General features: G+C 40.2%; 1 protein-coding gene and 1 pseudogene across 1 annotated transcript in view; one reads left to right on the top strand and one right to left on the bottom strand.

Annotated features, from left to right (window-relative positions):
- POLA1 (DNA polymerase alpha 1, catalytic subunit) overlaps positions 1-24,143 on the bottom strand; it is a 340,991-nt gene that overhangs the window by 137,724 nt on the left and 179,124 nt on the right. The gene's annotated exons all lie outside the window — the stretch shown is intronic.
- LOC125999926 (uncharacterized) lies at positions 8,118-8,215 on the top strand (annotated as a pseudogene).

The following is a 24,143-nucleotide window of genomic DNA, read 5'->3' as shown; positions in this document are numbered from 1 at the left end:
AAGGAAGGAAGGAAAGGGGGGAAGGAAGGAAGGAAGGGGGAAGGAAGGAAGGAAGGAGGGAAGGAAGGAAGGAAAGGGGGGAAGGAAGGAAGGAAGGGGGAAGAAAGGAAGGAAAGGGGGGAAGGAAGGAAGGAAGGGGGAAGGAAGGAAGGAAGGAAGGAAGGAAGGAGGGAAGGAAGGAAGGAAAGGGGAGAAGGAAGGAAGGAAGGGGGAAGGAAGGAAGGAAGGAGGGAGGGAAGGAAGGAAGGGGGAAGGAAGGAAGGAAGGGAGGGAGGGAGGGAGAAAAAACGGAAAGCACACAAATTTGCACTGCTGGTTATGGCCAAAAACAAATTAAAAAAATAGGAAGACTGGGAACCTGCGTAGCAGCAGGGTGTTTGCCTTGCAGACAGCCAACCTGGGATATACCTGAGTTTGGTTTCTGCTATCTGGTCCCCTGAACTTCTGAACCTGCCAGGAGTGATTTCTGAGCACTGCCGTGTGTGTGTGTGTGTGTGTGTGTGTGTGTGAGAGAGAGAGAGAGAGAGAGAGAGAGAGAGAGAGAGAGAGAGAGAGAGAGAGAGAGAGAGAGAGAGAGAGAGAGAGAGAGAGAGAGAGAGAGAGAGAGAGAGAGAGAGAGAGAGAGAGAGAGAGAGAGAGAGAGAGAGAGAGAGAGAGAGAGAGAGAGAGAGAGAGAGAGAGAGAGAGAGAGAGAGAGAGAGAGAGAGAGAGAGAGAGAGAAGGAGAAAGGGGATAGGGGATAGGGGATAGGGAGGAGGAAGGAATTTTCTTTCTCCTACTCCCCTGAAATTAGTGACCTTATGGACATAAAAAATAATCTGGCAAAAGAATATTAGTAAAGTGATTCTACTTAAGCAATTGTTTTGGGGTGTCCATTAAAGATCCACTAGAATGCATCTGGGCTTGGTTCTTGAAGGCCAGGAGATTTTAAGAAGAGAGAACTGCTAAGAGGGTAAGGAAAATCCCAGAGTTCTGCCTGAAGGAGGCACCATTGTGGAAATGAGGATCCGTGGAACAGAAGCCTAGAATATACAATGCTCCAAAATGCCAGAGTGGCCCAAAATTCAGCACTGATATAAGCTTGTACAGCACCTATGAGTATGCTATCAAGTGTGTCCATTGCATTCTAGAGCAGATTTTGACAAAGGAGGAAAAATAAGATGTTGTCTATAGAGAGCCAAGATCAAAACTGGCCCAAATCTATTTGTCTAGTAGAGCCAGTATTATTTAATCCACAAAGAGACACCATAATTTAAAGAATTCCAAAAGGCATAAAAGCTATGTAGGATAAATAACTGGATGATGAAATGCAATGTAACAAAAGGGGTGTCTACATCACTCTTGAACCCAGAGCCTAGGGAGGAGGACAGAAATGATGGGAAGGAAGAAGGTGAGAAAGGGAAGTAATGAGGGAACTTTAGTGCTTTGGTTTGACTGGAGATGTGGCACAGAGTCAACACTGAAAACATAAAATCTAAGCTGGACACTGATGATGGGACTGGTGTGGAAATATTATATGCCCCAAACTCAAATACCATTAACTTTGTAAAAATGTGGTTCTATAATCAAATTTTAAAATATTAAAGGAAACAATCTGAACATTTAGGGAAAAAAGAAATGAAAGTTACCAATTGTCAAGCTTAAAAAAATGAAGAGTTCTTTCAAAACACTTAAAAAAAAAAGCATAAAGGAGGCGACTGTTCATTTAACACGGGTATGTGGCTGGCAGGAAGGTCTAGAACACAGGGAAGAGCACTGAGTCCTGGGGAAAAAACTTCAGAATGTGGACCCCGTTGAGGATGAGAAGAGAGCTGTGAGAAGAGAGAAGTGATGGTTGCAGGATCATTAATGCAAAATTATACAAAAAATTTCTCCAAGCAGAGTGGCGGAAAGATAGGTTTCTCAAGATGCAGTGTTTTCGCCTGGGTGATTCGCAGACATGTTAGTTCTACAATTTGTGACTTTTGGATTAAAGCTGGGAGAGGGGGGTTTCCTTCAAGACAGGGAGAGCCCTTAATGATAGCACTGCTACAGAAATGCATAGTGATCAAGAGTTATTGAACTAAGAAAAACCTCAGCAAGTACTCCCTCAATTATTTCGGCCCTTGGGCATTTTGATGGGAAACTACTCACTGATATTATTCTTTCTCCAACATTCATTTCATAGAATATCAAGACAAAGTCAAATGTTGACTATGGTAAATCGAGGGGGGAAAAGTCTGCTTTGATTTCCTCTCCTTTATTACCACCTTGGTTTTGTGTTTTAGACTGTTGATGATGTTTGTAAAGGAGGGTGGAAGAGAGAGGGGGGAAGCTCATCCCTTCAGTGAAGACAAAAGGTAGCAGCAGCCACTGTTTTGCTGGCAGTGGCAGCCCCTCTTAATTCTCTCAGATTCAGCTGAGATTTTCAACAGGGTCCTTAGAAAATGGATATTTTAGGTTCTCAAAGTATTAGCAAGCAATTACCGGGAAAGAAGAAATACAGGGCAAAAATGTTTTAGACCAGCTGAAATTTTCATAGTTTAATTTAAAATGATTAGAAAAGGAAACTGTTAGGTATTCAAAAGGAAAATGTGAATGTTTTCCCAAAGGCATTATTAACAATTAATAATCATTACACTGGTGCCTTGTTTACCTGACCTTGAGTAAATTCAGCAGCCTGGTAATTAGACCCATATTTTGCACATTTGTATATTTCCATGCATAGATTTGACTCATTCATTCATCCATTAAAATTTGCTTGACAGACATACATGAATAATCAAGCTACAATTTGTATTTACTGGATTATAGAAAATTGCCCAAACTGTTAAGTTCAAGGAAAGCGCATTCTTGTTTCTCTCTTGTGACTGATGTAAAAGCAATTACACATTCCAGGACTGCCCCAAAGCTCCCAGAAATGGGGCACTGCTTCTGCAATCTGGGGTCTTTCAGATTATCTTTTTTCAACACAGAGGCTGTTTAAAGATTAATTCTAACAGAGGAAGAAAATATCCCCATGTAAGTTCATTTAACTCACTACACTGTAATTCTCATTAAAAAGCAACATTCCACAGCCAAAATTAATGGTAATGCAGCTATGTAGAACTGCTGGTATAAGTTCTGAAGGGAAAGAACAGAACTTTGGGGGGACCAGATTTATGACAAATCCTTCTCCCTCACTCCTATTACAAAACAAATATTAGGGGCCAGAGAGATAGCATAGAGGTAGGGCATTTGCCTAACATGCAGAATAACAGTGGTTCGAATCCCGGCATCCCAGATGGTCTCCCGAGCCTGCCAGGAGTGATTTCTGAGCGTAGAGCCAGGAGTAACCCCTATGCGCCGTCGGGTGTGACCCATAAACCAAACCAAACCAAAACAAAACAAATATTAACACAATAAAACCCTGCTGAAAACCTCTTCTGACCAGCAGTGAGAAATGAAAACATTGTTAAACACCAATATTGATTTATTTTCACACAAAACTGAACATATTTTTGTATTAAATGCTCCTGAAATTCTGATATTCATACCAGCCAAACATGTTGTCATATGGAACCATGTTTTACACCATGGTATTTGTTCTGCTTTTGCAGTTACTAACCGAACCATTGCTAATACCCGTTTTCTGGTCCAAGGTATTGTATTTTTTTATATCACCAAAGATACAACAATTTTGCTATCTTAAATCTATCTTTTCAAACTGCTTATTTTGTCTTGAAGAATGGTTCATGACTTTTAAAAAAGTGTGTAACTAGACATTATCAGATTTTTAATACTTCTTGGATCATAAACTAGATTTCATGAGAATATAAAGTCATAGTTATATATTTCAGATCATCTTTACTACAGCCATTTAACTTCAAAGCTAAATAAAAAACAGAATTAATTAGAATGGTTTTCTTTCTTTTCTTTTTGGGTAAAGCGAGATAGTTTCAATTAAACCACATTTACAAAAATGTGAGAGGAAGAAAAGATAAAAAGAACACAGGCTTCTCCAGAACAGAAATAGGCAAAGAAATAGATAAGCGAGATATGTGGTCAAAGGTAAACATGGACATGAAGCACAAGCAGCTTAGAATCTGTTTTCCAATGTTTTTTAATTTTTATTTTATTGAAATCCATTATAATTTATAAAGTCCTTCATAGTTGAGTTTCAGATATACAATGAATCAGGGCTGATCCCACCACCAGTGTCCATCTCCCTCCATCAATGTTCCCCAAGTCCATCCCATACCACCCCCTCTTTCCCCGAGCCTGACAGTATTTTAAGAGTTTATACTGTTAAAGTTTGGGTCTCTTGATAACATTGCTATTGCCTTTGGCTTGGATATTTAGTTCTGTCCTTTTTTAACACTACCAATGCACCTGACACAGCTTGGCCCCGGGCCCCCATTCTTTCATATTTGTGTTTCCCCTCCACTCAAGTTTCTTTCCTTCTCCTTGCTATAATCTGGAGCCAAGAGAGTTTGAGACAACTCCCATTTAGACCACTGCACTGCTGAAAGCTGTTATTATTAAGCCAACTTTGTAAAGGTAATTCTGGAAATGTTATGGAGAACTAATAGAAGAAAAGATTTAGTCAGGAAAACCAATGGGATAGCTATAGATGAGGTGGCCAAAAACTGAGTTATAGTGGTGAGAGAGACAGAAAAGGGGACAGAAAGACAGAAAAGGAGAAAAATGGGGTAACACAGAGTAACACCATGCAATACAATTTATCCTGAGTTGAGATGCATGGGAAGGTATCCCTTTGAGTTCCATACCAGATTACTGTAAGAAATAAATGATGGTAGGTTGTGAGAATGCAATGTGCCATATACAATGCATACTAACCGAATAGAATCCTCTTCTCCACAAAATCACATGTCTAAGGAACTTTGGGAGGTGAGACCAGGAGACAATGGTTTTCAGATAAGAGGCCTGATGGTCTTACATCAGTAAGTAAACCATTTCAAAAGATTTTCAGCATTCACAAAGGAGCCCTAAAAGACCAAAACGTTTGAAAAGGTGGACAGGCTTCTATTATCAATCAAGTGGCTGCAGAGAGAAAACTGCAGAATCCCATTTCTGTTACCTGATTTCTAGTAGACACACTTGGAAATGCTGTCTAGCAGTAATATATTTTATTTAAAATTTTGCCTTTGTTTTTGATGAGCCACACCCAGTGGTGCTCAGGGCTTATTACTGGCTCTGCATTCAGTAATTAGTCCCAGTGGTTCGTGAAGGACCAGATGAAGCTCCAGGGAGTGAGCCTGGGTCAAGCAGGGGCAATGCAAGTACAGTGCCTGCTCCAGCTTCTCTATTTTATTTTGAACCAAAAATATGCATATAAGGTGAAGAATACGATTTGATATAGTGATGATTACTATAGTCAAATCCTACTCACATAGCTATCTCTTTTCACCCAATGATGAGCACACCCAAATTCTACTCTTAGCATACTTCTAGTCTTCAAGACAAAGTTATTAACTATAGTTATCATGCAACTTATCAGATCTCTAATCTTCTTATGGGGTGGGGGAGGTGGACAGCCAACACACCTGGTGGTGCTACAGAAGGCTTAGTGCCCAGGAATTCACTGGTTCCATTCATGGGACTATGTGGTGTCAGGGATTAAACCTGGACCTGTTGGATACAAAAGCAAGCTCAATCCCAAGAAGCACTCCCCAGGACCTAGATTTCTAGACTTTTCCATACTGCATTCAAAATGAACTATCCTTTAACCAACTACCATTTGAACACAGCCAATGTCTCTCCTACCCCATTTCGACGCTTGGGTCCTGATCATAAGACTTGGGCAAGACCAGAGACCACCTACAGATTGGAAGCTAAAGCTACCTAAAAAGACTTTTGTGGGGCTGAAGCAATAGCACAGCAGGTAGGGTGTTTGCTTTGGACACGCTGACCCAGATTCAAACCCTGGCATTCCACATGGTCCCCTAAGTCTGCCAGGGATAATTTCCGAGCACAGAGCCAGGACTAATTCCTGAGCGCTGCCAGATGTGGCCCAAAAAGAAAAAAAAAGACATGTGAATTAAAGACAAGATAGAAAGGGTGACAATAAGAACATGAACCTCAGAATCACTTTAAAATTTGTAAAGACCGTAATCTGGCAGTTTATGCAGGAGCAAAAGTGATGTCATAAAAGGCAATCTCCTGAAGTCATGAAATTTTCCTATACATGGATGCACATCTATTATGCTGAGTGAAATTAGTCAGAGGGAGAGAGACACACACACAGAATAGTCTCACTCATCCATAGGTTTTCTTCTCTCTCTCCTTCCTTCCTTCCTTCCTTCCTTCCTTCCTTCCTTCCTTCCTTCCTTCCTTCCTTCCTTCCTTCCTTCCTTCCTTCCTTCCTTCCTTCCTTCCTTCCTTTCTTCCTCCCTCCCTCCCTCCCTCCCTCCCTCTCTCTTTCTTTCTTTCCTTCCTTTTCTTTCTCTTTCCTTCCTTCCTGGGGCCACACCCAGTGATGCCCAGGGGTTGCTCTTGGCTATGTGCTCAGAAATCACTCCTGGCTTGGGGAACATATGGGATGCCGGGGATTGAACTCCAGTTCATCCTGGGTCGGCCATATGCATGGTACACCCTACCACTGTGCTATTGCTCAGGCCATCATCTATGGGTTTTTAAAAAAATTAAAGACACTGAAATAATTCCCAGAGATGAGGGCAGGAAGGACCGGCTCAAGATATGAAGCTCACCACAGAGTGGTGAGTGTAGTTAGAGAAATAACTACACTGAGAACTATCATAACAATGTCAGTGAGTGAGGGATGTAGAAAGCCTGTCTTGAATACAGGAAGGGGTCCGGGGAGGGAAGAGATGGGGCATTGGTGACGAGAAGGTTGCACGGGTGAAGGGGGGTATTCTTGTTATGACTGAAACCCAACTACAATTATGTTTGTAATCACGGTGTTTAAATAAAGAAAAAATCTAAAAAAATGGCAATCTCCTAAAAGAGGTAAAAGGAATACAACCTTTCTATACACAACTATTCCTTAGTCTAGTTTTATACAATCATAGCCACAATCCTGAAGATTCAAAAGATGCTTGAACAATGATAATCACCTGCTACTTGTTAAGAGTCAACAATACACCTGAAGATTTAATAGGAATGGGCAAGTCTCATGAAGAATGTGGTCCAGAGCAGTAGTATAGCAAAAAAGGTGTTTGTCTTGCATGCTGCTGACTTGGGGTCAATCTCCAGCACCCCATATAACCCCAGTCAATCCTCCCAGGAGTAATTTTTTAGCATAGATCCAGGAGTAAACCCTGAGCTCTGCTGGTTGTGGCCCAGAAACAAAAAAAAATGTAGTAATGTTACATATGTTATGAGATTTTTATTGGTTTCATAAAACTTGGGAGGGCATAACAGAACTCATTTTACTTTTATAAATTTAATTGTCTTCTATATAAGTAAATATTTCCCTTGAAACAGGTGTCAAAGGATAAGCTTTTATTTTTCATATCTTCATATATGAGTTATAAGAAATCACATTCTTTTTTGGTTTTTGGGTCACACCCGACACCGCTTAGGGTTTACTCCTGGCTCTATAATCAGAAATCGCTCCTGGCCTGCTCAGGGGACCATATGGGATGCCGGAATTTGAACCACCAACCTTCTGCATGAAAGGCAAACGCCATACCTCCATGCTATCTCTCCGGCCCCAAGAAATCACATTTTAAACAGTGACTTTCCTATATTAGAATTCATCAAAATGTGGGCTTTTTTGTGGTGTAGAGTGTAATAATCACACAGGTGAAGTAAAAACACTCCCTGGTGCCAGCCTTAAGAAACTCTAATCAGGGACCAAAGAGATAGCACAGCTGCACGCAGCTGATCCAGGACAGATGGTGGTTCAAATCCCAGAATCCCATATGGTCCCCCGTGCCTTCCAGGAGCGATTTCTGAGCACAGAGCCAAGAGTAAACCCTGAGCGCTGCCGGGTGTGCCCCAAAAAGAAACAAAGAAACAAAAAGAATGAAACTCTAATCAAATGTTTTGGGGTAGATTGAGTTACCAAATACTCATTTTCAAACTCACCTAAGAGATTCTAATGTGCAGTAAAGGTTGACACCCATTATTGCAGCCTGATACAGGCACAGCATATGATAAAAAGGAAATGCTGGATCTTTTTCCAGTTTATAAGCATGATGATTGGGCATTTACACATTTCTATGACATCTCTTAAACCTTGTTATAGTGTCAGCACATTACTTGACAGACATGAACCTGAGGGGAGGGGTGTTGTGGTGAGCAATCTAAGTGAGGTGTTCTCAGAATGTTCCATCTGGCTTAAAATGTTTCTGGGTTTTCAATATAAAATCTTAGAATAATAAAATGGATAAAGAGGGTCTGCAGCAGTGGCACATGGGGTAAGGCATCTACTTTGCGCGCACTAGCCTAGGACGAACTGTGCTTTGATCCACTGGCGTCCCATATGGTCCCTCAAGCCAGGAAAAATTTCACCAGGTGTGGCCCAAAGACAAAAAACTAATAATAATAATAATAATATGCATAAAGAAATAATAAGACTACTAAGATACAAGCACTTGACTCTCAAATAGGACAGTTGGTAAGAACCTTATCATTCTTTTCCATTTTAGCAGTCCACTGTTTTGATAAAAATAATACATGTATATGGTGAAACACATAAAAATATAGAAAAGGTAAAAATAGTGCAACTCTACTATATATTTGTGTATATTATTATATAGAGAGACACCCAGGCTTTCACTCATGCAAGATATGTGCTTTACCACTGAGGTTACTATATCCATCGCCTCAAATATGATTTCTGACCTCTGGTAAATATTATTCTAGAAATCTTTGTAAGTATACACACATTTTCATGAGTTACACTATAAGTAAATGGCTTGTATTTAAACTCAGCACTAATATGATATCAAATATTTGGAACAATAAAGACTTAAGAAATTGGGGGGAGGTTGGGGCTATTCCTGGTACTGAGTGCATACTCGTGTCTCTATGTTCAAGGATTATTCTTGGCATAGCTTGGGAGACTTACGCAGTGCTAGGAATCAAACCTGAGTCAACGGAATGGAAAGCAAGCACCCTACCCATTAAACAATCCTCCTAAAGCTCAAAAATAAATATTGAGGGGCCTGAGAGATTGCATGGAGGTAGGGGATTTGCCTTGCATGCAGAAGAATGGTGGTTCGATTCCTGGCATGCCGTATGGTCCACCGTGCCTGTTAAGAGTGATTTCTGAGCATAGAGCCAGGAGTAACTCCTGAGCGCTGCCGGATATTACCCAAAAAATTAAAATAAATAAATATTGAAGGTTGCATATTAGGCATGCATTTATATAGCTTATTATTTTTTTCTTTGGTTTTTTGGGCCATACCCGGTGACGCTCAGGGGTTACTCCTGCCTATGCGCTCAGAAGTCGCTCCTGGCTGGGGGACCATATGGGATGCCGGGGGATCGAACCGCGGTCCGTCACAAGGCTAGCACAGGCAAGGCAGGCATCTTACCTCTAGCGCCACCGCCCGGCCCCAGGTTATTTTTTAATGTTTCTTGGAGCCCAAGTACTTTTATGAGAATGAACTAATTCACCTGTAATTCACTTAACTATAGAAATATCAGAACTAAAAATTACTGAACTTACTGGGGCTGGAATAATACAGTTGGTAGACTAATTGCTTTGCATACAGCAGATCAGTGTTTGATACCCAGAACCTGATATGGTCCCTTGAGCACTCCAGGAGTAAGGCCTGAATAAGACTAAAAACCAAAGGGAAAAATATTTTACATTTCTATATACTAGGCAATACAACTTTGGAAACCAAGTTTAAATAAATTAAAAGATCTTTCAACAGAAAAAAACTTATTAGGTACAAATACAACAAAATGTTTAGAGAATACATGCAGAAAATTACAAAACAATATTAAACAAAAGACGAAAATGTTCATGGATTGGAGACATTCAATATAATGTCAAATCTCTCCAATGTGATAGTTAACAGAATTCCAATTTTAAAAATCCCAGCAAATTTTGTTTTGCTAATAAAGCACATTTATATGGAAAGGTAAAAAAAAAACTACAAGAGCTAGGACATGTGGAACTCAGGTGCCACTACCCCTATCTGCCTGTCTTCTGTACTGTGATCCATTTTTGGCCTGATTTTATCCTGTGTGAGGCTCATCTGCGGACAGCTCGCCTTCCCTGGAGGTGAGCTTACAAGCCCAGAGAGTGAAAGCCGCTGAACTCTGCTGGAACTCAGATGCCAGCACCGCTATCTGCCTGTGTTCTGTGCTGTACTCCATATTCGGACAGATTTCATCCTGTGTGTGGCTCATCTGCAGATGACTCGTCTTTCCTGGAGCCTTCCCTGGAAGTGAGTTTACGAGCCCAGAAAGGATGGAGCTGGAGGAGCACGGCCGCTCCGCTTTGCTTCCAGGCCGTGCACATCATTTAGCCAATGAATACAACCACAACACGTAGAAAAACCCACAATACAAGTGTGACAATGGGGAAAGAATGCAGGACAGTGCCAGACATAGAGAATGACGATGGCAACTCTGATGACATGAACATGACCAACCAACTAGTCAGTCTCTCAGATAAGTAGTTTAGAGTCACAATATGGAAGATGTTCAAAGAACTCAAAGAAAGTATAGAAGAGAACACTAATAAGAATCAAGAGAATATGAAGATAGAAATCACAAAACTCCAAACTGAAATGTCAGGTCAAATATCACGTCTGAAAAACTCAGTATATGAATTAAAGAACAACATGGCTGAGCGTTCCCACTGGTTAACAGCAGCTGAGGATAGAATTAGTACAGTGGAAGATGAGATGAATAACAATTCCATACAGCAGAAGAAACTGGAAAAAAGCCTTAAAGCAAATGATCAAACAATGGAAAAATTACTCAAAAAACGGAAACAGATGAAAACAGAAGTCTATGATAAGCTCAACAGAAACAACTTCAGAATCATTGGAGTCCCAGAGACCCAGGAAGAAAATCTCCAGGAAGAATCAACAGTTAAGAACATCATTAAACAGAAACTACCAGAACTAATGAATACATGCAATCAAATCCTGCATGTCCGAAGAGTACCAACTAAAAAAGACCCCCAACTAAAAAACACCCCAAGACACATCTTAGTCACAATGACAAATCCCACAGATAGACGCAGAATTCTGAAAGCAGCAAGATCAAAAAGAGAACATTAACACTCTGAACCCTGCACCCCGGATCCCAACCTTAGAACTGGCACAGCTTTCTGCACCAGCATAAGTAATCAAACTCCTCCAGAAGGAGGTGCTAACGCCCATCTGGTACACTTGCTCCAGAGTAGTTCCTATGACACCCTGACAATGAGAAAACAGCAAAAACTTGATCTAAGGATAGGTTGTCCTATCTCACCACCTAACTGCAGACCTGTCACCGGAAACACTTAAGGCCAGAAGGCAGTGGTGGGACATAGTGACAAAACTCAATGAAATAAATGCTTCGCCTAGAATACTGCACCCAGCAAAACACACTTTCAGGTTTGAAGGAACAATACATGGTTTCACAGACAAAAAACAGCTCAGAAACTTTACAGACTCAAAACCATTCTTAAAAGAAAAACTGAATGGCATACTTTAAGACAAGACTGACCAACAGACACACAAAACTTCGATATAAAGATGGCACTAATTCCCAGGACAATTCTTTCTCTCAATGTCAATGGACTAAATGCACCAGTTATGAGACACACAGTGGCTAAATGAATCAAAAAACTCAATCCATCCTTCTGCTGCTTACAAGAAACGCACCTGAATAGTCAGAACAAACATAGACTCAAAATAAAAGGTTGGAGGAAAATCATCCAAGCAAACAACACCCATAAAAAAGCTGGGGTGCCCATACTAATATCAGATGATGCAAACTTTATACTTAGGAAAGTTGTAAGGGACAAAGATGGACATTTTGTATTAATCAAGGGATATGTACAGCAGGAAGAAATCACTTTCCTAAACATATATGCACCGAATGAGGGTCCAGCAAAATATTTAATAAAATTGTGGACAAATCTGAAAAATAATATCAATAACAACACAACAATTGTGGGAGACCTCAACACGGCATTGTCAACACTTGACAGGTAAACGAGACTGAAACCCAACAAGAATATACTAGACCTGAAAAGAGAAATGGAAGAAAGAGGGCTAGTAGATATATACAGGACACTCCACCCCCAGAAGCCTGGATACACATTCTTCTCCAATGTACATTGGACATTCTCCAGGATAGACTACATGCTATCACATAAAACATACCTCCATAACATCAAGAGGATAGAAATTTTGCAGGCTACCTTCGCTGACCACAAGGCCCTGAAATTATATGTGAGCTACAAAGGGACAGAGAAGAAAAACTTTAATACCTGGAAGTTAAACAGCCTAATATTCAATAACCAGTGGGTCTGAGATGAAATCAAAGAGGAAATCAAAACCTTCCTAGAAACAAATGACAATGGAGACACAAACTATCAGAACCTACGGGACACAGCAAAAGCAGTACTGAGAGGAAAATTTATAGCTTTGCAAGCACACATCAGGAAAGAAGAAGGGGCATACCTGAATAGCTTAATGATGCAGCTCATATAATTAGAAAGTTCTCAACAAAAGGACCCAAAAATAGGGAGACAGAAGGAAATAACAAAGCTGAGAGCAGAAATCAATGAAGTGGAAACACGAAAAACAATCCAAAAGATCAACGAAAGCAGAAGTTGGTTCTTTGAAAAAATAAACAAGATTGATAGACCACTGGCAAAACTAACAAAGAAAGGGAGAGAGAAACTTGATAACTCGTATTAGGAATGAAAAAGGAGAAATCACTACTGATATGGTAGAGATCCAAAGGGTAATCAGAAACTACTCTGAGAAACTCTATGCCACTAAAAATGAAAACCTGGAAGAAATGGATAAATTTTTGTACTCTTATAATCTTCCATGGTTGAAGGAAGAGGATGTAGCATATCTAAACACACCCATCACTACTGACGAAATTAAGACAGTAATCAAATGTCTGCCCCAAAACAAAATCCAGACCCAGATGGATTTCTTTTTTTTTTTTTTTTTGGTTTTTGGGCCACACCCGGTGACGCTCAGGGGTTACTCCTGGCGATGCGCTCAGAAGTCGCTCCTGGCTTGGGGGACCATATGGGACGCCGGGGGATCGAACCGCGGTCCGTCTCCTAGGCTAGCGCAGGTAAGGCAGGCACCTTACCTCCAGCGCCACCGCCCGGCCCCCCAGATGGATTTCTTAATGAATTCTTTCAAACCTTTCAAGAGGAACTTCTACCAGTCCTGGCAAGACTTTCATGAAATCAAAAAAACAGGAACACTTCCAAATAGATGTTATGAAGCCAACATCACCTTGATACCTAAACCTGACAGAGATGCTACCAAAAAAGAAAATGACAGACCAACATCACTGATGAATACAAATGCAAAGATCCTCAACAAAATCCTGGCAAATAGGATTCAATGCCTCATTAAGAAGATCATCCACTACGATCAAGTAGGTTTCATCCCAGGAATGCAAGGCTGGTTTAACATCCGTAAATCTATCAACATCATACACAACATCAAAAACAAGAAAAATAAAAACCACATGATCATATCAATAGACGCAGAAAAAGCATTTGATAAGGTCCAACACCCATTCTTGATCAAAACTCTCAGCAAGATGGGAATGGAAAGAACCTTTCTCAATATAGTTAAGGCCATCTACCACAAGCCAGAGGCAAATATTGTCCTCAATGGAGAAAAACTGAAAGCCTTTCCTCTAAATTCTGGCACAAGACAAGGCTGTCCTCTCTCACCACTCCTATTCCACAAAGCACTGGAAGTACTTGCTATTGTGGATTAGGCAAGAAAAAGATAAAAAGGGAATCCAGATAGGAAAGGAAGAAGTCAAGCTCTCGCTGTTTGCAGAGGACATGATACTCTACCTAGAAAACCCTACAGTCTCTACAAAAAGCTTTTAGAAACAATAGACTCATATAGCAAGGTGGCAGGCTACAAAATTAATACACAAAAATCAATGGCCTTTCTATACACCAATAGTAATAAGGAAGAAATGGACATTAAGAAAACAACCCCATTCACAATAGTGCCACACAAACTCAAATATCTTGGAATCAACTTGACTAAAAGTGTGAAGGACCTATACAAAGAAAACTATAAAACTCTGCTCCAAGAAATAAGAGAGGACACTCAGAAATGGAAGTACATACCCTGCTCATGGATTGGCAGGATTAACATCATTAAAATGGCAATACTCTCCAAAGCATTGTACAGATTTAATGTGATCCCTCTAAAGATACCCATGACATTCTTCAAAGAAGTGGATCAGGCACTTTTGAAATTCATTTGGAACAATAAACACCCTAGAATATCTAAAGCAATCATTGGGAAAAAGAATATGGGAGGAATTACTTTCCCCAACTTTAAACTGTAATACAAAGCAATAGTTATCAAAGCAGCATGGTATTGGAATAAAGACTGGCCCTCAGATGAGTGGAATAGGCTTGAATACTCAGAGAATGTTCCCCAGACATACAATCACCTAATTTTTGATAAAGGAGCAAGAAATCCTAAATGGAGCAAAGAAAGCCTCTTCAACAAGTGGTGTTGGCACAACTGGCTAGCCACTTGCAAAAAATTGAACTTAGACCCCCAGCTAACATCATGTACGAAGGTTAAATCCAAATGGATGAAAGACCTCGATATCAGACCCGAAACCACAAGATATATAGAACAACACGTAGGTAAAATACTCCAGGACATTGAGACTAAAAGCATCCTCAAAGAGGAAACCGCACTCTCCAAGCAAGTGAAAGCAGAGATTAACAGATGGGAATATATTAAACTGAGAAGCTTCTGCACCTCCAAAGAAATAGAGCCCAGGATACAAGAGCCCCCCACTGAGTGGGAGAAACTATTCACACAATACCCATCAGACAAGAGGCTAATCTCCAAAATATACATGGCACTGACAGAAATTTACAAGAAAAAAACATCTAATCCCATCAAAAAATGGGGAGAAGAAATGAACAGACACTTTGACAAAGAAGAAAAACAAAGAAGAAATACAAACCCTAAAAGCAAAAAGCAAAAAAAAATTATGGGTTCTTATTTCTATTAGGTAAGATCTTTCTTTCTATACATAAGATTTCCCCGTTTTACTTTGGGGTATAAAAATGAGTGTGTTTGGAGCTTGTAGTTGTTCCCATGGCAGTCTGCTTCAAGGGTGGAGAAACTCTGTATCTCTTAGGCCAAGGGAATTCCCTTTCTAATTTCCCAAATACTTATTGTGCCTATGAAAAAAAAAAAAAAAAAAAAAGCACAAAGCCTTGCCACACCAGCCCTCCTTCCTTTTTTTTGTTTTTTAATTTTTTGTTTTTGTTTTCTCGGGTCACACCTGTTTGATGCTCATGGGTTACTCCTGGCTAAGAGCTCAGAAATTGCCCCTGGCTTGGGGGGACCATATGGGACGCCGGGGGATCGAACTGCGGTCCTTCCTTGGCTAGCACTTGCAAGGTAGACACCTTACTTCTAGCGCCACCTCACCTTTTTTTTTTTTTTTTTGGTTTTTGGGTGACACCCGGCAGCACTCAGGGGTTACATCTGGCTCCACGCTCAGAAATTGCTCCTGGCAGGCTCGGGGGACCATATGGGATTCGAACCAATGATCTTCTGCATGAAAGGCAAATGCCTTACCTCCATGCTATCTCTCTGGCCCCTTGTTTTTCTTTGTCTTTTTTCTCTTTTTCTTCTGTTTTCTACTTTTTCCTTTTTCTTCTTTAATTTTTAATTTAATTAAAAAATTTTTTTGTTTTGTTTTTGGGCCACACCCGGTGATGCTCAGGGGTTACTCCTGGCTATGCGCTCAGAAATCCCATATGCTTGGGACCATATGTGACGCCAGAAGATCGAACCACGGTCTGTCCTAGGTTAGTGTGTAGCAAGGCAAATGCCCTACTGCTTGTGCCACCGCTTCGACCCCTTTTTATTATTATTATTATTATTATTATTAATTTTCTTTCATTCTCATGGTTATTATATGATGGTGGTTGTTTTTAGTAGTTGGGTGCTTTTTTTGTAGTTGCTGTTTTTTTTTTTTGCTTTTGTTTTTCTTCTTTTTTCCCTTTGTTCTTTTAAATTGATATTTATAACCACTAGACAGAATCCTCCAAGTTTTTTCTTTCTTTTTTTCTTTATCCAACAGAACCACAGAACTTGAATCATCTTGTTCTGCCTCATGAATTGAGGGAGGGTAATGAAGGATACCAGGACAGTCATATGAACATTGAGTGGAAATAAAAAATGGTCAGACTCAAACACCAAACCCCAAAGACAACGACAACACAACAGATACCCAATCTAGACACAGAGGGGAGCAGTTACAATAGCAGTTTGCCAGGCAAATGAGGGAGATATGGGATGCATGCTGGGAACAGGGGTGGAGGGAGGACAACAGTGGTGGTGGGAATAGCCCTGATTTATTGTCACTATGTACCTTAAATATTACTGTGAAATATTCCTAATTGACTTTGGTAACAATAAAAATCATTTAAAAATAAATATACAGTTAACCCCCCAAAAAAGAAAATAAATGTTGATCAACATTTAAAAAAATAGATTCCCCGTTTAGTGTGCCTATGTAAAAAGAACCATATTGATATTATATTATTGGTGAATTTGTGGGTAAAACTAACATGTTATATAGTCTCTGTGCCCTGGTTTTGTCCTGACTTTTCTACTGGAATTTCTTACTAAGTAGAACCAAAACAAGCAAAAAAAAAGGAGGGGGGTTGGGGTGGAGAAAGCTATCTCTATATATGGAAATAAACACCAAGGGTTATAACTACTAAGGATATATGTCTGCAGAAACATACAAAGAAAATATAGATATCCCCATTAAGTCTTTTGAGATAGTCTGGGGTGCGGGAACCATTTCTCAGACTCCACAAGACCATGGTGTGGGATGAAAATGTGCCCTGGATCTTCTAAACTAAAATTTTAAAAGACTGAAATACACTGATGAAACAGATAATAGTTGCCACAGTAGGGATGGAAAGGAAGCTATGAGTATGTAAGAATAGCAAAAGGGATTTTTTTGACATGATGGTATTACCTGTTATCTTGATTGTGATGGTAATAGCGACATAAATCTGCATCTACTAGCATTTAGAAAACCACAGCCTACTTTAGACATGGGTAAGTTACAACAAACACACACATGAATCTAGTAACACTCAGTTATGCATACAAGAGGCTTGATATCTTTGTCTAATTAACAGAAAGCTAGAATAGCGAATTGCTTTATTTCTGCAAGTGTCATATATATTGTGTGGCTCTGTCTTCAAGACCATTTGAAAGAAAAAGGATGAAAAAGGTCTGAGTGTAGCCAACCCAGATTCAATCCCTGGCATCCATATGGTCTGCCTAAGCCTTCCAGGAGTGATTCCTGGATGCAGAGCCAAGAGTAACTCTTTAGCACTGCCAGGTGTGGCCAAAAACAACAACAAATAAGTTGAAATAAGACTTAATTTTCTTTCTTCTTCTTGTGTGCTCAGAAATCGCTCTTGGCAGACTTAGGGGACCATATGGGGTGCCAGGTTGGTTGGCAAATGCCCTACTCACTGTGCTATCACCTCAGCCTCAAGACTTAATTTTCTTTCTTGGGTTCTCAAGGCTCAAATTTCTCTTATGAGGAGAAAGAGGCCAGCTGATGTGATTTACAAAACCAACTACCTTAAGAGTTACGGCAGCTGGAAAATGGTGAAGACAGCAGTAGGAACATGAACCAGCAAATAAACAGCCAATGAGAAACAAGTCAGAAGAGTTTGGAGCTAGCTGTGTATTGAAAACCACTTCTGACTTAAACCAAGGACAAAAACAAACAAAACAACAAAAATGCCCAACACCCATAAACTAGTAAACATCAGTGCCCTGCATTTTAAGTAATAGTAGCATTTCTTGGAATCCAGGTCTTCAGAATTTTCCAATGGTGACTCAAAGAGGCAACTGAATTAATTCCCTCCCAAACAGAAATATGGTTCTTCAATTGAACAAGACTGAGCCACATCGGATGATCTGAAACTTCCTATCTGTAATATCTGCAAAGGGCTGATTTTTCCACATGCACACGTGTACTTTCTAGGCAAAGCCCAGGAGATCTCTCCACTGTCTCTCCGTCCCATGTGAGTAGACTGTAGAGTTCTGATTTGTTCCCTGAAGTCAAGAAGGTCAATAGTGTGAAAATCTCACTTTTGAAAGGTTAAATGAAATGTGTTCTGGTTCAATTTCTTACTGTACTACAAGATAGTAGCTCGAGATGACTGGAGTTAGGCCTAAAGGTGAGTTTTCCCTAAACGCACAAGGTTACAGAATCAAACTGAAGAAAGGAATTCTGTTTTGGCACAAGCTGTGTTCTGTTTTTATCCACTTGTTTTCAGATATTTGACAACTCCTATGGCATTTCCTCGGCATTTCAAAAAACCTCCAATTTTCTCTTCAGAGGAGGTGAACCGTATCAGAAGTTGCTGAAACGCCAGGTTCCCTGTCAAAGGCTAGACTAGTCTATTGCTGGGTGGATAGAAACAGCTTTTTGGACTAATGCCCCAGCTATGTTTGTGGCTGGGCCTGGCCTGTGATGAAACAGTGCCCAGGGCTCTTGTGGCATAGTGCTCAAAGAGTCACAGCTGTGAAGACTGCTGAACTTCGTGCAGTTTATGACTGATTGATTTACAAAAACAATGAACAAAGTTCTAAACTCAAGTCCCCAAGTAAGTCACAGACCTGACATTGCAACAGGTGTAGCATGGGACACTCACCTGAGGACACAGATGTCTTCAAAGGTCACAGCTTCATTCACTGACTTTTTTATTGAACACCCACCAGGCCAAGCACCATCCTGAATGCGGCATCTGGCAGATCCCATGTTTTTGATCTGCCTCTAGCCACTTTTTCAAACTATTCTTAAGAGAACTGCCTCTGGGATTCTATTCACCTGCGCTGTAAAGGAACCTCCTGCAGGGGGATTCAGAGAGAGCCCAGAGCAAGCCTACCACCTCGTGTGCCGCTGGGAAAGAAAGGAGCCAGATAGATAGGAGCAAGATGACTGGAAGTTAAGAGGTGAGCAGCTGAAGGGCACAGGCAGCCAGGTCCTGGCCCAGGTGAGAGTTTCTAGGGCTTCGTGCACATAAAATTGCGAGGCTGAAGCATGTTCACTCCTTGGTTCTCAGAATGGACTTAGGAATATCGTGAGCACTTCAGGTCCTCTCCACACACTTTCAATACATCAGCCCATGTACCCCTCGTTAAGACCTTCTGCAGTCACAGGGCAGATCTGGCAGGTAGCTCCAGCAACAGTCCTCATTAGAGACTATGGTTGAGGAACGCAGAATTCCTTGGTTCGTAAGGCTCACATTCTACATCAGAGCCTCCCCAATCAGGGTCCATGCCAGAAGGTTAAGATTAAATGAAATCAAAGAAAAAGGAGCTCAGATAAACACAGAGCACACGTAAGTGCTGGTTATTCCATAAAGGATAAAAAGTGCCACGAATGGTTGTACCTGATCCAATTTGTTATTAGAACACCTTTATAACTGCTAATAGTCACACCACGATAAGCTGCTTGTGTTGAATAGGAAGCTGGCTTAGGGAAAGGATTTGACCCACTATTCATTTGGATTTGTACAATAAATTTTCTTAGAATGAGATTCTATTCCAACCCTCACCAAATTCCTTAATTCCTTGTTTCTTAGCTTTTCTGTGAGAACAACACATCATGATGCAGCAGCAAAATGTAACACTTGATACAAAATCAGCTCACTTGCCTCACAAACCAAAAAAGAAAATCTGCCGCTCAGTAAAAACACACACCAAACCCGCGCCATCTAAACCTGGTATGAACCCAACAGCACACTTTGAAAATGCAACTGGCCTCTGTCATGTTCATTTATTCTCAGCTTCCTTACAAAATGAGGGGAAGTGGAAAGAAACATTCATTTTCAGTATGTTCTTTTTGTTTTGCTGTGATGAGATCGTGGATGTTTTATGGATTCCTAAAGAAGTGATCCCTCTGCAAGCATTGGTGGGCAGTTGGGATCTCTCTGCTTGCAATGAAGAATGGGTGGGATGGATATCTATTGCTTCTTTGCATGCCTTCCCCAACACTTATAATTATGCTGTTAAGAGTCTTTACAAAAAAGAAACCCAATTTATTCTTTTTAAATGTTCTAAATATAAATGCAGTGGCAAGGAAATAAACAATAATTCCCATTGCACTCAGGGTTTAAACTGTTTTTGAACTAATGTACCTGGGAAACTATTGCAACCTATAACCTAAAAACTATCAGCCCACATCGCCACAGGTAAGAAATGAGAAATTTTGAGGGTTATTGAACACCAAATATTTGTAGCAGAACCAGTTACTGAACATTATTGCAGGCTTCTAAATCCCAGAGATCCACGTGCACAAATGAGCTGCCACAGCGGTTTGCTACCCTGGCAAAGTGGAAAGGGTGATGGCAATGTGAGCAGCCTGGCTGCTGATGTACAGGGTGCAGGTGAGGTAGGGAGCTATGCAGAAGGAAGACAGCTTCATCTGCAGTTGATCAGATTTAATGCCTAATCGAGTTCTGTGCATTCTAAAGAATCCTTCCAACATTTATGAGTGCAAAGGCGGGTGCTGCCTGCCATGCGGAATCAGTCTGCAATTTGCTGGAGCAAGAATGGATCTGAACCAGTATTCACCCTGCCATCTTTGTTCACTTTAAAAAAAGGCAGCACAGAGTCAACCTCTGGCTTCACAATATGGTAGGTGATGGCTGTAACTAATTCTGTCTTCAAGAAATAAAGCACTTCAAAACTAAGCACTAATATATAAATTATATATGTAAATTATACATATATTTGCAGACATGCAATAGTGAGTTTAACATGGATTCTTCACATGACACTGGAAAACATATCATCTTACTTGCTTTCAGAAAAACTCCCAGTTAGCATCAATGGTCAAATGTTTCCTCCTCTCTTTGCTGAATGAACATATGTGTGGGCCTAAGAAAGTCTCTGCATTAGATGGCAACAGATGCTAGATATTAGGTTCATCATTCCTCGAAAGAGTGAAGCCAAAAGAGGACTCTAAAAGTGGCTTGTGCCAATATGAATAAACTAAACACAAAAGAGGAAAACACATGTAGCAGTTATGTACCCATCTCAGGTCCTGAAGCCAGTTTCTTGTTTCAGGACAATGAGACAGAGGATGCTTCTGGATGGAATATTGCATCTCAACACAAGAACTTCTGGATTGTGTTTCTGCCTGAGACTCCATTTGGGGAAGAAACAAATGAAGGCTATAAAGTTGGAGACGGGCATATACTGGAATAAACAGTAGCCAGTGATAGAAAATCTGTAGAACTGATAAACAAAAGGCTTTATTTGTCAAAGCATTCTTGACTTCAGAATTCAGGAGATCCACAGTTTTTGTTCAATTCTGCTTCATTACAGTGTTGATGGGGTAAAAAAAATATCGCAACACAGCTACTGTAGAAAGGACTTAACTGCAGGACCTGGCTTTATTGGAGACACTTGGTTCACTTAAACATGTACTACCCAAGAAGCTACTATCAACTATTAGTAGTACTGTTACTGAACTGTGGAATTCTGAGAATTATATATACCATAAATAAACTCTGCCAACATGATAGCAGGGTAAAAAATTAATTCCAACCAAAGCCAACTTATTTTTTGGCTGAACTACACACACTATTGAGAGCAAGGGGTGATGAGAGGCCCTGTCCTCAGAAAGCTCAATTGAGTACAGTTCTGAGATGGGAAAACTAGTGGCAAAATTCTAATATTAGAGTCGAGCCACTCATTTCTGGTCTCCACAATGAGCCAAGGGTTCCTGTATGCTATAACTGTTAATGTGCCTAAAAGATGGCCTGGCAGTATCATCACCTTTGAAAATTACAATGAACTAAGTAAGAGCAGTTCCTTTACAAGGGGCTGAAAACACTTTCAGGCTAGCGAGTGGTACATTTTGCCAGCTTGGAACACTTTAATAAAACCTTATAAGGTATCAGTGAGATTTTGGAACATAGTTTGAATCAACAGTTTACATTTTAGGAAAACCTTCGTACGTATTAGAATGAGAGTTTAATGTACATTATAATGACTAGTATCGAAATGAAAGTAAATGGCCCGCTAACCCCCCAGACACCAAGAGGGGCCAGATTTCCCACTCCACATTAGGTCTTGGGGCAGCATCTCAATCTTTGACTCTTCTCAGCTGATTCAGGGACAGCTGAGGGGAACACTTCAAAAATGAACCAGCTAAACAAACTTCCCAGCAGCACTTGACAGAGCTACACCTATTCTTCCCATTTCCAAAGCAGTGGAGAATTAATTACCAGTTCTATGGATCTATTGTAAGTATAATAGACTAAAGAGCTATCACAGACACATTTATTGTAAAAGCACAATCCCAAGAGTGTCTAGTGGAGGGCCAAAACGATTAACACAAATGCTTTGTCAGATCAAAGATAAAACCTGCACAGCCCAATTGAGGAATGAATTAGAACAGTGGGTTATCTTTCAAATTAACCAGGGCAGTTAGTGAGGAAAATTTCATGAAAGTGTAATTCTTAGCCTTTGTGAATCCACACAGCAGGCATTCTGCCAGCTGACAAGATGATAAAATTTTCATGCTTAAAAAAGCCCTCTTCATTTCCCAATTTAGATTAGCTAGTGTTTCTCTCCTTTTTGTGCATGTGCCTGTATGCGGGTGTGTATTTGCTCTTCTGGAGCAGGATTTAAGGGGCGGTGGAACCCATATCAAATTTTCACTGTAAAATGGAGTCTTTCAAAAAAACATCCCTAGAAGCTTAGAGACATATGTCTTTAAACCAGTCTTTAATGATTTTCAAAAAATACCAGTTCAATTTTAACTTTGTACAGAAGAACCAACAAAAAAATCAAGAACAAAATCAACTTGGAATTAGAGCTTTCTCTGCTATCTCCCAGACTTTCAATGCTTTAGCAGATCTCAGGACAGCGCACTAGAATTGTTTTCTTCCTACAAAAATTAATTTATCATTTAAAGCATCCTGGTCCAATGCTCTTCATATTATATTATTCATCTATGACCACAAATGTTCTAGAAAATGAGATGTCAATGCAATCATTGATGAGAAGGAAAATGTTTCCTTTCCTATGAAAGGAGGCAATATTAAAACATTGTGATATAAATTGATTCACAGATACTGAAACTTTTATAGTGTTTGTTACAGCACATTTATTCTGTCAATACTATTTATTCATGACAGAAAGCATAATTCTTTTATATAAAGGGAATTTAGATGCATACTTTTCCTTCCCTTCCTTTTGGGGAGGAGGGGAATGTTGTCAGGTATCAAACTGAGTCATCAAGGCATGTGTGTCAGTAAGCAGCGCCCTCCGCTACATATTGGGCTACCCTCAATCTTAGTCTTTCTGTTCTTAACTATCTCATTTCCTGGTGATCTAGAACCATGTTCCTTGGTAGATTCTAGTTTTTAGTTTAATATCATAGCACCCTGCATCCACATTTTCTTAAAGATCCTTCATTTTGATGGAGAGGCCTTTCTTTCTCAATGGGGGCTGGAAGACAACTCCACCACCACCAAGTGACTCTCAAATGACAATCTTTAAGAAAAGCAGATAAGAAACTCTAGCTCTCAATTTATCAAAAACTTTTCTATTTAGTGGTACTGTTCCAACACTGCACTTTCAACAGGATCTGCTTCCCTTCCATAACTGTCAAATTGTCTCCAGCGGTCTCTCTCAAGCTCCACTCCCCCACGTAAGGTCAGTTCTGTAAACCAGTTTGTACATATCCTTTGGTTGCCTTTGACCATTTTCAGTCATTAGCATCAAAGAATAGTCATTTAACTCAGTATCTAGCCGGTTGTTCCATATCCAATACATTCAGAATGTTAAGCCCCAGCTGAATCATCATCACTATAGTGTACCACAATGAGCTAATCCTAACCAATAACATTCGAAACTAAATAGCCCCCAAAACTCTACACCATATCCCTCTCCCCACGAAGTCCCTTTGAGCACGGAATCAGAAAG

This window comes from Suncus etruscus, chromosome X (genome assembly GCF_024139225.1).
Source record: "Suncus etruscus isolate mSunEtr1 chromosome X, mSunEtr1.pri.cur, whole genome shotgun sequence".
NCBI classification, from domain to species: domain Eukaryota; kingdom Metazoa; phylum Chordata; class Mammalia; order Eulipotyphla; family Soricidae; genus Suncus; species Suncus etruscus.
Note: the sequence above shows the minus strand (reverse complement) of the source record. Positions and strands in the feature narration are given on the sequence as shown.